The 12,761-nt window shown below is 35.0% G+C and overlaps 2 pseudogenes; one reads left to right on the top strand and one right to left on the bottom strand.

Annotated features, from left to right (window-relative positions):
• Positions 1–311: 311 nt before the first annotated feature.
• LOC145168855 (aldehyde oxidase GLOX1 pseudogene) lies at positions 312–2,052 on the top strand (annotated as a pseudogene).
• Positions 2,053–9,731: 7,679 nt separating this feature from the next.
• On the bottom strand, positions 9,732–11,391 carry LOC145168856 (aldehyde oxidase GLOX pseudogene; annotated as a pseudogene).
• Positions 11,392–12,761: the final 1,370 nt, after the last annotated feature.

Here is a 12,761-nt window from a genome sequence, read left to right on the forward strand (position 1 = left end):
CCTAAAGAAATCTGATTTCATTCATATAAACTATATAGAGGATATACATTAGTTAAACATAAAAAATGTAAATGAAATTGACTTTATGAAAATCATTGCATGTCTCTAATATATGTCAATAATTGTAGTGAATGAACCCGACACTAATTCTTTTGAAATCGCATATCTAATAATATCATAGAAATGAAGGGAATATTTGAAACTCTCCTTACACAAGTTTCAGCTAGTTGACTTTTTAGACATTGCATGGCCTGAACAAGTATTTAAACCCACCTCTATCATCTCTAAAACACACAAGAACCTCACTACTAATCCCGAAACAAAGAAAAAACAAAAGTAGAAACTTGAACATGATCAGCTTCTCCTTTTATCATCATCTTCTCCTTTTCATCCTACTCCTCCAAGCCCCACCGTGTCCTGCTGCAGGTGGATCATGGTCCGTCCTTCTCCCAAGCATTGGCATCTCAGCCATGCACATGCAGCTACTCCCCAACGACCGTGTTGTAATGTATGATCGAACAGACTTTGGTGTCTCCAACATCTCTCTTCCAAATGGCAAATGCCGTCCTAACTCAACAGACTGCTCAGCCCACTCGGTGGAGTATGATGTTGGTTCCAATACAGTACGTCCACTCATGGTTTTAACCAATCTGTGGTGTTCCTCAGGAACCCTAATGCCTGACGGCACTTTAGTCCAGACAGGCGGCTGGGATGATGGCTACAGGAGGGTGAGAACTTATAAATCGTGTGGAACATGCGATTGGAATGAGATACCAAATGGTTTGAGTAAACAGAGATGGTATGCCACCAATCACTTGTTGCCAGACGGGAGACAAATTATCATCGGAGGCCGCCAGGCATTTAATTACGAATTCTACCCCAAAACGTCGGCTACTGAGAACTCTCCCAGCTTTCCATTTTTGGTTCAGACTAATGACCCCAATGTTGAGAATAACTTATACCCTTTTGTATTTCTCTATCCTGATGGGAATTTGTTTGTTTTTGCAAATAACCGTGCAATCTTATTCGACTACTCCAAGAACCAAGTTGTAAAGACTTACCCAACAATACCCGGTGGTCAACCAAGAAACTACCCAAGCACGGGCTCTGCAGTACTACTCCCTTTGCGGATAAAAAAGGGGGTAGTAGATGCAGTGGAAGTATTGGTTTGTGGGGGTGCACCCACAGGAGCATTTGTTAATGCAAATAATGGAAAATTTGATAGAGCACTTGATACTTGTGGGAGGATCAAAATATCGGATCCAAATCCACAATGGGTGATGGAGACCATGCCTTTGGCTCGAGTCATGGGGGACATGTTGTTGCTTCCCAATGGTCATGTTTTGATCATCAATGGTGCATCCGCTGGAGCTGCAGGGTGGGAACTTGGGAGGAATCCAGTTCTCAGCCCTGTGACTTATACACCCGATAACCAAATCGGGTCTCGATTCCAGGTGGAAAATCCAAGCACAAAACCTAGAGTTTACCATTCCACAGCGGTTATGCTACGAGATGGTCGTGTTCTTGTTGGTGGAAGCAACCCTCATGATAAATATGTCTTCACAAATGTTCTTTACCCAACTGAATTGAGCTTGGAGGCCTTTTCGCCTTCTTATTTGGATTCAAACTCCTCTTCTTTGCGCCCCAGGATAATCTCACCCAAGACAAAATCCGATATTCGCTATGGAAAAAGGGTGGCTATTACATTTACGGTTGCAGGCCCTGTGGACATAACATTGGTCACTGTGACATTGATGTCACCTTCATTTAACACCCACTCGTTTTCTATGAATCAAAGGTTGCTGGTGCTTGACAGCGGTAACTCCGCCAAGGCTGTCGGAAAGTCGACTTATAAAGTTGGTGTGGTGGCACCTCCATCTGGTAACATTGCACCGGCTGGGAATTATATGTTGTTTGTGGTCCATAAAGACATTCCAAGTCCAGGAATCTGGGTCCAAATCCGGAGATAAAATCCCAAAGTACTATATTACATTTGTTTCATGCATTAATTAGATGGTGCATTTATTATATTTTTTATGTTGTAAATTTCACCGGGTTATATGGATATTATTGTGTCGCTTTAATATTACATTGTTACTTCACGAGCCAACGAATAACATCTCAACCAACAATGTCATCTTTGTCGTGTAATCACAGGCCGGGTTTTTGTTTGTCATTTTGGTTTTCTATTTAGTGATATTGGACAATCCCTTACTCATCATGGAAGCAACCAAAGTCATTTGAGAAAGAAGATACGACCCCATCAACAAATTGAACTTACAACCTCACTACTGGGTTAATTAAACTTTTCCGCTTGACGGAAGCAAATAAAAAAATATATATATGGCACGCGACTGATAATGTAATAATTCTAATTTTTTATTTAAGCATATTAATCACAATTCCATTCCATTTGTTGCACGCATTGCAACAATTAATAAATAAAATAATGGTCATTCAATAAAATAGTAGTAGGCAATATCTTGTGGATATTAAATTATTTTGGTATGTACATTGTGTCTTCCTGCACGTAGGTTAGACGTTGTTCATAAATTTATGAATAAAATAAGAAAATGAATTTAATAAAATGTCAAACATGTACCAAACCAATTTCAATCAAATGAACATCACCATTAAACTCATTGCATATTAAAATAGCTCTATATATGAATTGCAGATGCTTTTCTTTTTGTTGTTTGTATCCAACCACCCTCTTCTTTTGACGTGTGGTTTTGTCGAAATAAATCTTTTATAAATCCTATCTTGATATGTGTGTATTTTTAATTGAAATTCAGGGATTTGATTCACTCCTTTATACTTAGTTTCTTTGTATTGCATTTTTTGCATACCATTGGAAAGTTATGTATAGTTCAACTCCATTCCTGTGAGGTTTATGGTTGTTAGAGATTTTTAATAGGTAGGTTTAGGATTTTCATCAGTTATCTCATCGGAAGCCCTTCATTTGAGTTGGAACAAACCATAAATATGGGGGCACAGAAGTTTCCAATTCATTTATTGCATTTACCCATCGACAATTGTAGCCCTCCGGACCAATGGAGACAAAATGGATATTTCATTTAAGTTCAAAGAACACATAGATTGGATGATGGAATTCGTTGATTTGGAGCTTTGGGTTTGTCGATTTACTCATCAGAAGTCTTGTTGGTTTCTTCATCTATAGCGATAAAAGGAAAGGGTGGATGTACGGTGGTTGTCGAAAGAATGAAAGAAGGAAGAGGGAGTACATGATCGGCACGAGGTGTAATTGCTCGTATTCTAGTGAAAAGGGAGACGAACGAAGTGGAATTGGGTCACATCATCTAAGCAATTTCACGTTAACGTCCAAATGGGATCTGTGGGGATAGTACTTTGGCCACATCCTCTAAGCTTTACCTTCTAACATGATCCATTCGCTTTCTTAAGGGCTTATAATTCCTAAAAAAAAGTTTGGTGACATTTTAAAACCAAATATAATATTACTTTGTAGGGTTTTGATGATGAAAACCTTTCTTTTCCGTGTTAGCCCTTTCGTTTTCGCTCACCCTTACAAAGCATAATACAATCACAAATTTTACTTGAAACATTAGTTTATTAAAAAAGCAAACTACTAACAAGTAGGGTTGTATAGAGCCGAGTCGATTCGAGTACTCGTAAGCTCAAAATTCGACTCAACAAAAAATTGGAGCTCGAAATTCGGCTCGAGCTGGAATTGAGCTTTAATTTTGAAGGTCGAGCTCGATAATCTAATCAAACTTTTCGAACTCCGCTCAGCTAAACTCAGTTAGCTATTAAAAGATTTCTTAAATTGCTCTAGAAATACGATTAAGCTCGCGAGCTCGATTTAGCACTAGCATAATGTAAATATGAATAAAAGAAATGCTAAAAGTACAAATATAATTATCTTCGATTTAGCATGTTAGGTTCGCGAGCTGATACTCAGCTCAGTTCTATAATGACTTGAGTAGCTTAAGCTAGATCTCGGAATGACTTGAAATCGTGTCGATGTCGAATATCTCAAGAGTTAACTTGACTCGGTTACACCCTTATTAATAAGAAGGTAGCAGAACAGGAAAAAATTATTTACAACTTATGCATGGCATCACTAGCTAGGACCGAGGGTGTAATCGAGCTAAGTTGAGTGCTGCCAAACTTGAAACTTAATTTGACTTAAAACCTTCAGCTCGAAACATAATTTTCAAGCTCGACTGTGAGCTCGATAAAATAATCAATACTTTGGCACTCTACTTGCATCAATTCAATTATATATATATATATATATATATATATATATATATATATATATATATATATATATATATATATTTGTAACTTAATAAGCATTTAGGCCTAAATGTTGAATTTTAAGAGATACAATCCCTTATACGATTTGTACAATGACTTTATATACTAAAATCGTTCAGCTCTGCAACAGTTTTTGACTCGGTCCCCGCCTTTAATCCCGGCTCTATGGTTATCTAAATAAACTGATTTTATGGCTTCCCCTATATATCAAATCCTTTATTCCTTCTTTTTCTGACTCTCACATTATTTTCAGTTTAAAATTTTGAAATCTTTCCTCACTATTAAATGTTCCCCCTTCTCACAACCATCTCTCCTTATCTCTAAGCCTAATTAGATGCCAGGCACACCAGCTCCACCGTCTCACACCATACCAGGAGCACACACCTTGAACGAGTCAAGACCATCATACCATCGCTATTAGACCCACTTGAAACTTAACCCCCCTCTTTCTCTGGCGTTCTCTCTCTCTCTCTCTCTCTCTCTCTCTCTCTCTCTCTCTATTCAAACATAGGTTGGTGGTGGGTTTCTTGAAATGGAATATTTGAATACTGATGATTGAAGGTTTCCAACGATTTGAAGTCAAATAGGTAATCTTTATTTCCTCCCTTTCAATTCTAACACTCTGGGCATATTTCTTCATTTTTTGTGAAATATTGTGTGTGTGTGTGTGTATTTATTCATGTACATATGTGTATGTATTTGTATGTGTATCTGTCTAATTTTCTATGTATGTATTTTTCTAAAATATAGGTGGAGATCCGATTGATTTTGATTGTTTGGAAGCTAGGGCTTGGTTCACTAATTACCAGCAGTTCTAGAAGTGAATATGGTTCCATTGTAGGGTTTCTAACAAGTGAGTTTTTTTTTCCGTTTTTATATCCTCTTAAGAACCTGACGTTGTTCATTTCTATAAATCTAATCTTAGGATTTCAGGGTCTGATTTGTAGCTTACAAAGCTTGGGATTGGAGCTATTCATTGTGCGATACTACATTTTGGCTGTTAAATCTTCTCTAGGACAGAACAAAGTAAGCATATTCTTTATTTTATTTCAGCTTATGTGGAAGGTTGCGTTTGTATGTAGTAATGTACATAGGTGGAGGTTAGATTTCTCATATGTGACTTTCCAAACAATAAACAAACAATCAATCAGAGACTAATTTTGGTTCGACTACCTCTTCACTAATATACACACACCATCGCTTTCGTACGCGTTCACCATCCATATCCGCCATTCACCACCCTAAACCCTGCCCGATACATCCGAACATCGCCTCCTATTTTTTGATTTCATTCTTCGTACGCCAAAATATGTCCGATTTAGGTTTGCTTCTGATTTCTATTTCTATAAAAGTAACTTTATTTTCTGCAAAAAGAAAATAGATTTCCTGATTTTTTTCCTTTTGAGATTGATTATAAAATTTGAATTCTGCATGATCAAGTTCATTTTCTGAATTTCTGAATTCTACAAAATGGAGATATGAGCATAGTTTATCCCTGTGTGTGTTGTGTGCTAGGGGCCAACAGGAGGATATTCGATCTATACTAGGTCATATTTTTTGATTTTGTTCCAGAACAAATAGACTAGAAGAACAAACCTAGAACTCGATACACCCCTCTATCTCAATTAGATATGAATATTTCATGTGAATGTGGGACCTATGTGTTCAAACATACTCAACATGAAGGTTTGATGCTAATTATGATTCAATTTTATGCATTTTAAATATCTCTTAAGAATGTAAGTTTTCATTGATTGTTGGTTGTAATTGTTTCTAATGCAGATTTCAAGGTTTCAAGTGTGGGATCTTCTCTTCCTCCACTGGATTCTTGATGATATTAATATTAAAGCAATAAGGGGGAAAGATACCTATAGAGTGTAAGTTTTGAAATTTTTTGATTCAATAATAATGATTCTTTTGACATTTTGGTGTTATTAACTGTTCAGTTTTATGTAGATTATTAGGTAGAACGAAAGAGATAGATATGTAAAAGATCTTGATTATGAGTAATGAAAGAGAGTGATATGTAAAAGATTTTGGTGCTATTAAATGTTCAGTTTTATATACACATACACTGTTTAGTTGGGGATTGGACATGACGTAATGGTATTCATATGTTTTATAGCAGCTTTCAACTATAGACCCAACACCAGTCAACCAACCCAACAATAAACCCACAAAGATGTAGGGGTAAAGTGGTTCAAACTCTAAACCAAACACGCCAAAAGAATTAGGCAGTAGTAGCAAGGAGATAAATGCTTGAATAATGGATATACATCATCCATAAGGCAACTAAAACCAAACCATTAAGGGTAGAATGGTCAAAACAAGCAAAATTCTCCCACCAGCCAATCTTGAATCAAAAAGCACCATATCATGTATAAACATAAGAAATCTAGATGAATCCTTTAGATGAATGCACCAAACATCGCCACCTGAAAAAGCCATGCAAGGGTAAAATGGTCATAGTATTGGAAAAAGCTTCAGCCAAATCAACTCCACATAAACAATCAAATATAGGTAATTTGGTCTAAGAGTCCAAAATCAATTATATAAGCCATTAGTTGTATTTACTCTTCTGTTGAATTTTGCATAACCATATTTATGAATATTGTATAACTATAGTTAATTCCCCACATTTACTCATTTTTTGCATTTACTCTTCTGTTATGTTCTTTGATCTTACAGCTGAAGTGGTAACATGCTGCATGTGGGCTTGATCTGTTATCAAAGAAGTGACTATATAGAAAACAAAATAGACATACAACCATAGTCATAAGTATACTTTTGTTATGATCCTTATTACTTTTATATTTTACATTGTTGTACATGTATCAAATCTTTAATATGTTTTTTGTTTTCGGTTGTTTCATCAAACTATTTGGCCATGGGTTACTGCATGTATCTTGAATCCTCATAGTCAGAGTCAAATTCATTCTAATATTTACTTATACGTTTTACAATCAATTGATTTATTTAATCTAATATTTTATACTTTATGCACTCAAATGGTTAAATACATAACAAAATTAATACACATAACTTTTTAGTTAGATTCTAACGTCAAACTTTAAATATAATTTTCTATTAATGAAACTAAAATAACAATTTTTTTTTTGATAAAATGACATCTTGTCATTTTCTATCTGCAAATAAAATTAACATCAACTAATTTATGTGTATCCATTCACATAAAATAGATTGATTTTAGTATGTTTATATTTATCTTACTTAACAAAGGAGCTATATACAGGAAAAAATATATATAAAGTAAACCTCAACCTCGCAAGATGCAAGGTCAAAAAAAAACATTAAATACTTTAATTAGTTAAAATGGGGAAATAACTTTGATCAAATTAGTTTTTGTCCCAACTTTTTTAGTTACATATATGGTCCATATATGGTCCAGATGGTTTTTGTTCCAAAAAGAAAGTAATTATCGAAACAAAGTATTCGCCGTCCCCCGATTTGGTCTTTTAGTAATTCAATTTATTGGTACCAATTTATATGGTGTATGAATGCAACGAAGATTTACTGTGTATTTGTCTTAAACAAATCCCAATCAGATATTGGTTTTAATGGTTATTATTATTATTATTATTATTATTATTATTATTATTATTATTATTATTATTTTGCAAAGTTTGAAGGGAGAAAGAGTCAAAAGAAATGATGAGAGTTTCAATTAAGAAAACCGATATTGGTTACTCCTACCGTAAGAAATTTCAACTTAATTCTATTTTACTATTTTCTAATGTGTTATACCCCTTTATCACCGGTTTGTGTGTTTCAAAACTGACAAACGGTGTTTCCAAATTGATGATGACAGTGCTTTAGACCCCTCTAACCATACATGAGGAACACATGTCGGAAAATGGGTAAACAATGGCCCAAATTTCCAATTTACATGATAGACCTATGAATTTCACTATTATAAATAAAGTAAGCTTTCTACAAAATGGGTTAAATAAAACACTTGATTTCAAGGCTAAAGTCATAAGAAAAACAATTAAGTTCTAGAGTCAAGGTAAAAAGGTTCTCATCTTCTTTATTATAATGAGGATTTATTCAAAATATTTTGTTTAGATTATGGTTATTTTTTGTATCAATAGCAACGAGCTTTAGGGGATTGAAAACTTAGTTGGAAAAGACTCTAAATTTACAAACCAAAAAAATGCTTTTTTCCGCTATATTATCAAGAATAAGAAAATGATATATTTTAGAAACAATAGATCACATGTATGAAAACACTTATATAACATACACAAAAGCGATAAATACATAGGACAAATACATTTAAAAAATACATTGTGCGTCAGAAAGAAAATGAATCGTTGAATTGAAACTAATGGTTAGTGACATTTGTCATTACATAGTGTCATATTTTATAACATATCTCATAAAGCAAAATAATCGTTGAATTGAAACTAATCGTTTTTCGCCGAAAAGAAACGAATTACCGAAACTATTCACACCCGTCGTTTAACGCGGGTAAATGGCTAGTGTGTGTGTATATATATATATATATATATATATATATATATATATATATATATATATATATATATATATATATATATATAGGGGATAGAGAATACACATTACAGCCCCATCTAAGCTTAGGTACTAAACCTGTAAAATATGTCGTTTTAACTTAGTAAAAATACTCGGTTTGGTTTTCACTTAGTAATATACTATCCACGATAATATTTTTTTCCTCCATTATCATTTTACCATCCATGTTTTCTTTCCTCCATTACTTCATCCCAACGAACATTACTGCTTTCCACTGTCACGAAGGTCGAATATAATCAATATTCTTGCTTCCTTATCAAAACTATTACGTCGATCATGAATCTACATCTTCAAGTGTTAATCGTGAATCCCTTAATCGCAATCTTTGTATAGTAAAACAACGTATTTTCATTAAGTTTAGTACGTAAGCTTAGGTGGGGCTGTAATGTATATTCACTTTTCCCATATATATATATATATATATATATATATATATATATATATATATATATATATATATATATATATATATATATATATATATATATATATATATATATATATATATATATATATACACAACACCAATTGTTATATGAAAAGTTTAGAAATGAATAAAAAGTAAAATAGCGAAAAAGACAAATGGATAAACTAAGTTAAAAAACATGGTCTTTATAATTATGATGATAAAACCCTGTTAAGAAATGAGTGTATAATTACCAAAAAGCCTAATGATATCAGGTGTTGTCCTCACTTCTAGAGGTTGAGGGTTCAAGTCCCGTCATGGATATAGATGGATATAGATTGATTAAGTAGTAGTTTAGGAGTATATTAGATTTGTCGTTCCAAAATAAAAATGAGTGTATAATTAGAGATGAACACAACAATATTGACAATTATGATATATTTTATCACTACAATTGAACCCAAGTACCAGCACTTGGGATCTCTTTGTGAACTACATATAAAAGATAATTCCCTGCCGGAGCAACGTTACCATTGGGCGGTGTTGTTACTACAACTTGGTATCTTGACTTCCCCAAAATCAGGGCAGCCACGCCACCATCAAGCACGAGCAATCTTTGATTCATAGAAAACGAATGTGTGTTGAACGGAGGTGCCACCATTTTCACTGAAACTGAGCTTGGATCCACAATGCCTGAAACTGTAAACACAATAACTACTTGTTTCCCATACCCTATTTTAGTGTTTTTTAGAGGCAAGATTATTTTGGGGCGTATATCAGACGAGTTTGAATCCAAATAAGAAGGAGAGAACGCCTCCAAACTCAGTTCAGTGGGATATAGAACGTTTGTGAATTCATATTTGTCGTGGGGGTTACTTCCACCAACAAGAACTCGTCCGTCTGCTAGTAAAACCGCTGTGGAATGGTAAACTCTTGGTTTGGTGCTTGGATTCTGCACTTCAAATGGAGACCCGACCTGTTTATCAGGTTGGTAAATCACTGGGCTAAGAACAGGGTTCCTCCCAAGTTCCCAACCTGCAACACCAGCAGATGCACCGTTGATGATTAAAACATGACCATTGGGAAGCAACAACATGTCACCCATGACTCGAGCGAAAGGCATCGTCTCCATGACCCATTGAGGGTTAGGGTCAGATATTTTGATCCTTCCGCATGTGTTCAAAGCTCCAACAAATATCCCTTTATTTGCATTCGCAAATGCTCCTTTTGGTGCACCCCCACAAACCAACACTTCTACGGCATTTACTGTTCCTTGTGTTATCTGGAGAGGGAGAAGTACTGCAGAACCGGTACTTGGGTAATTCCTTGGTTGACCATCGGGCATTGAAGGGTATGTCTTGAGAACTTGGTTGTTGGAATAGTCGAACAAAATAGCACGATTGTTGGCGAAAATGAAAAGATTTCCATCAGGATAGAGAAATACAAATGGGTACAAATTATTCTCAACGTTAGGATCGTTGGTTTGAACCAAAAAAGGCAAATTTGGAGTGTTCTCAGTGGGCGACATCTTGGGGTAGAACTCATAGTTAAATGCTTGGCGGCCACCAATAATAATTTGTCTGCCATCTGGCAAAATATGATTGGTCGCATACCATCGTTGTTGATTCAGGCCATTACGTATCTCTTGCCAGTCGCATGAATCACACGATTTATAAATTCGGACAACACGATAACCATCATCAAAGCCACCAGTTTGGACCAATCTTCCATCGGGCATTAATGTTCCAGACGAACACCAGACATTGCTGAGCACCATAAGTGGACGAACGGTGTTTGATGCAACATCATACTCGACTGAATGGGCAGAACAATCGGTTGTGTTAGGACGACATGCCCCGTTTGGAAGTGAGATATTGGAGACTCCAAAATCGGTGCGGTCATACATGACAACACGATCATTGGGAAGTAACTGTGTGTGCATGGCTGAAATGCCAATACTTGGGAGGAGGACAGACCACGATCCACCTGCCGCCGGACATTGCTGGGCATGGAGGAGGAACACTAGAAAGAAGAAGAGGAGGTGATGATATATGTGGGAAGTCGAAGGAGCCATCGCTTTGTTTTTTTTTTTCGTTTTTTTGGCTCTTGGAATTTGATAGGGTTTAGTGTGTTTATGGAAAGTGTTAATGTTGGCTTTAAATACATTTTGAGGCGATGAAAAGAGTTTTCTATGATCGTTAATTTTACACTCGGGTATGGTTCATGAACTGCGTTGTGAATTAAATAACCCATTAGTCAACCTGAATGATAAACGAATTCCATTCAATCATTTAACCATGAAATATGCATTCTTAATTTTATAAGGATAAAATCAGAAGGTGGATTCATTCTCTTAATTTGTTAGTTTTCTATTGAATCTTATCATCAAACTAGTAGTTTTCTATTTTTCAGATTACAACAAAGCCTCCGCTAGCTTTCATTTCATGTTTTTTTGACAAGTTCGAGTTTAGATATACGGTAGTTAAAATAGAATGTGTAGAATTGTGGTACTTATTGTTTCTTTGTAAAAAATTAGGACGGGTTTCACTACAAGGAAAAAGATCATTAGCGGCCACAAAAGTCGCTGCTAAAAGGTCAAGTTGTCGCCGGTAATAGTAATAGCGGCGACGTGTCGCCGGTAATAAGTCGTCGCTACTGTTTCGTCGCTATTGATCAATATGTCGCCGGTAATGAGAATTGTCGCCGCTAATGAGTACGTCGCCGCTAATGACCATGTTACCGGTAATGATAATATCGCCGGTAATACTGTCGCCGGTAATTACAATTTTCATTTTTTAATTTTTTTTTAATCAACAATTTTGGTTGCCGGTAATAATGTCATCGGTAATTACATAACAACATTCGATTAAATATAAAAAATAATAGTGTCGACGCTAATTACAAAACAAACATCCGATTAATATATAAAAAGTAATAATTTCGCCGGTAATAATGTCGTCCGGTAATTACATAACATCCGATTACATATAAAATGTAATAATGTCGCCGGTAATAGTGTCACCGCTAATTATATAAAACAACAAAAAATTTTACAATCTAACAATTGTAGCAAAGCGTGACAACAAGTGTAATATGCAAATAAAACTCATCCCTACATATCATCATCTTCGTTCCCATCGTTTCCTCGATTATTTTGGGATTGAAAAAACAAATAAAGTTCATCCCTACATGCTGGGTCGTTGAGCGTTGCACGAAGATTTTCCAACTACATAATTAATAACAACATATATAAACTTATAAGTTAAATTATCAAACATAAACAAAAACTATCAAAGTACATTGATATTTTTAAATTAAGACAAAAAGCCAAAGTACATTGCTATTTTTTGCACATGAGAAAAAAACCCAATTACCAAAGTTTTTAGCAAATAATCACCACAAATAAAAATTACCAAAACAACATGCATTTTATGATGGTAAAGTACATTGGTATTTTTAAATTAAGACAAAAAGCCAA

This window comes from Lactuca virosa, chromosome 4, assembly GCF_052849685.1.
Source record: "Lactuca virosa cultivar CGN04683 chromosome 4, Lactuca_virosa_CGN04683_v6, whole genome shotgun sequence".
Classification (NCBI taxonomy): domain Eukaryota; kingdom Viridiplantae; phylum Streptophyta; class Magnoliopsida; order Asterales; family Asteraceae; genus Lactuca; species Lactuca virosa.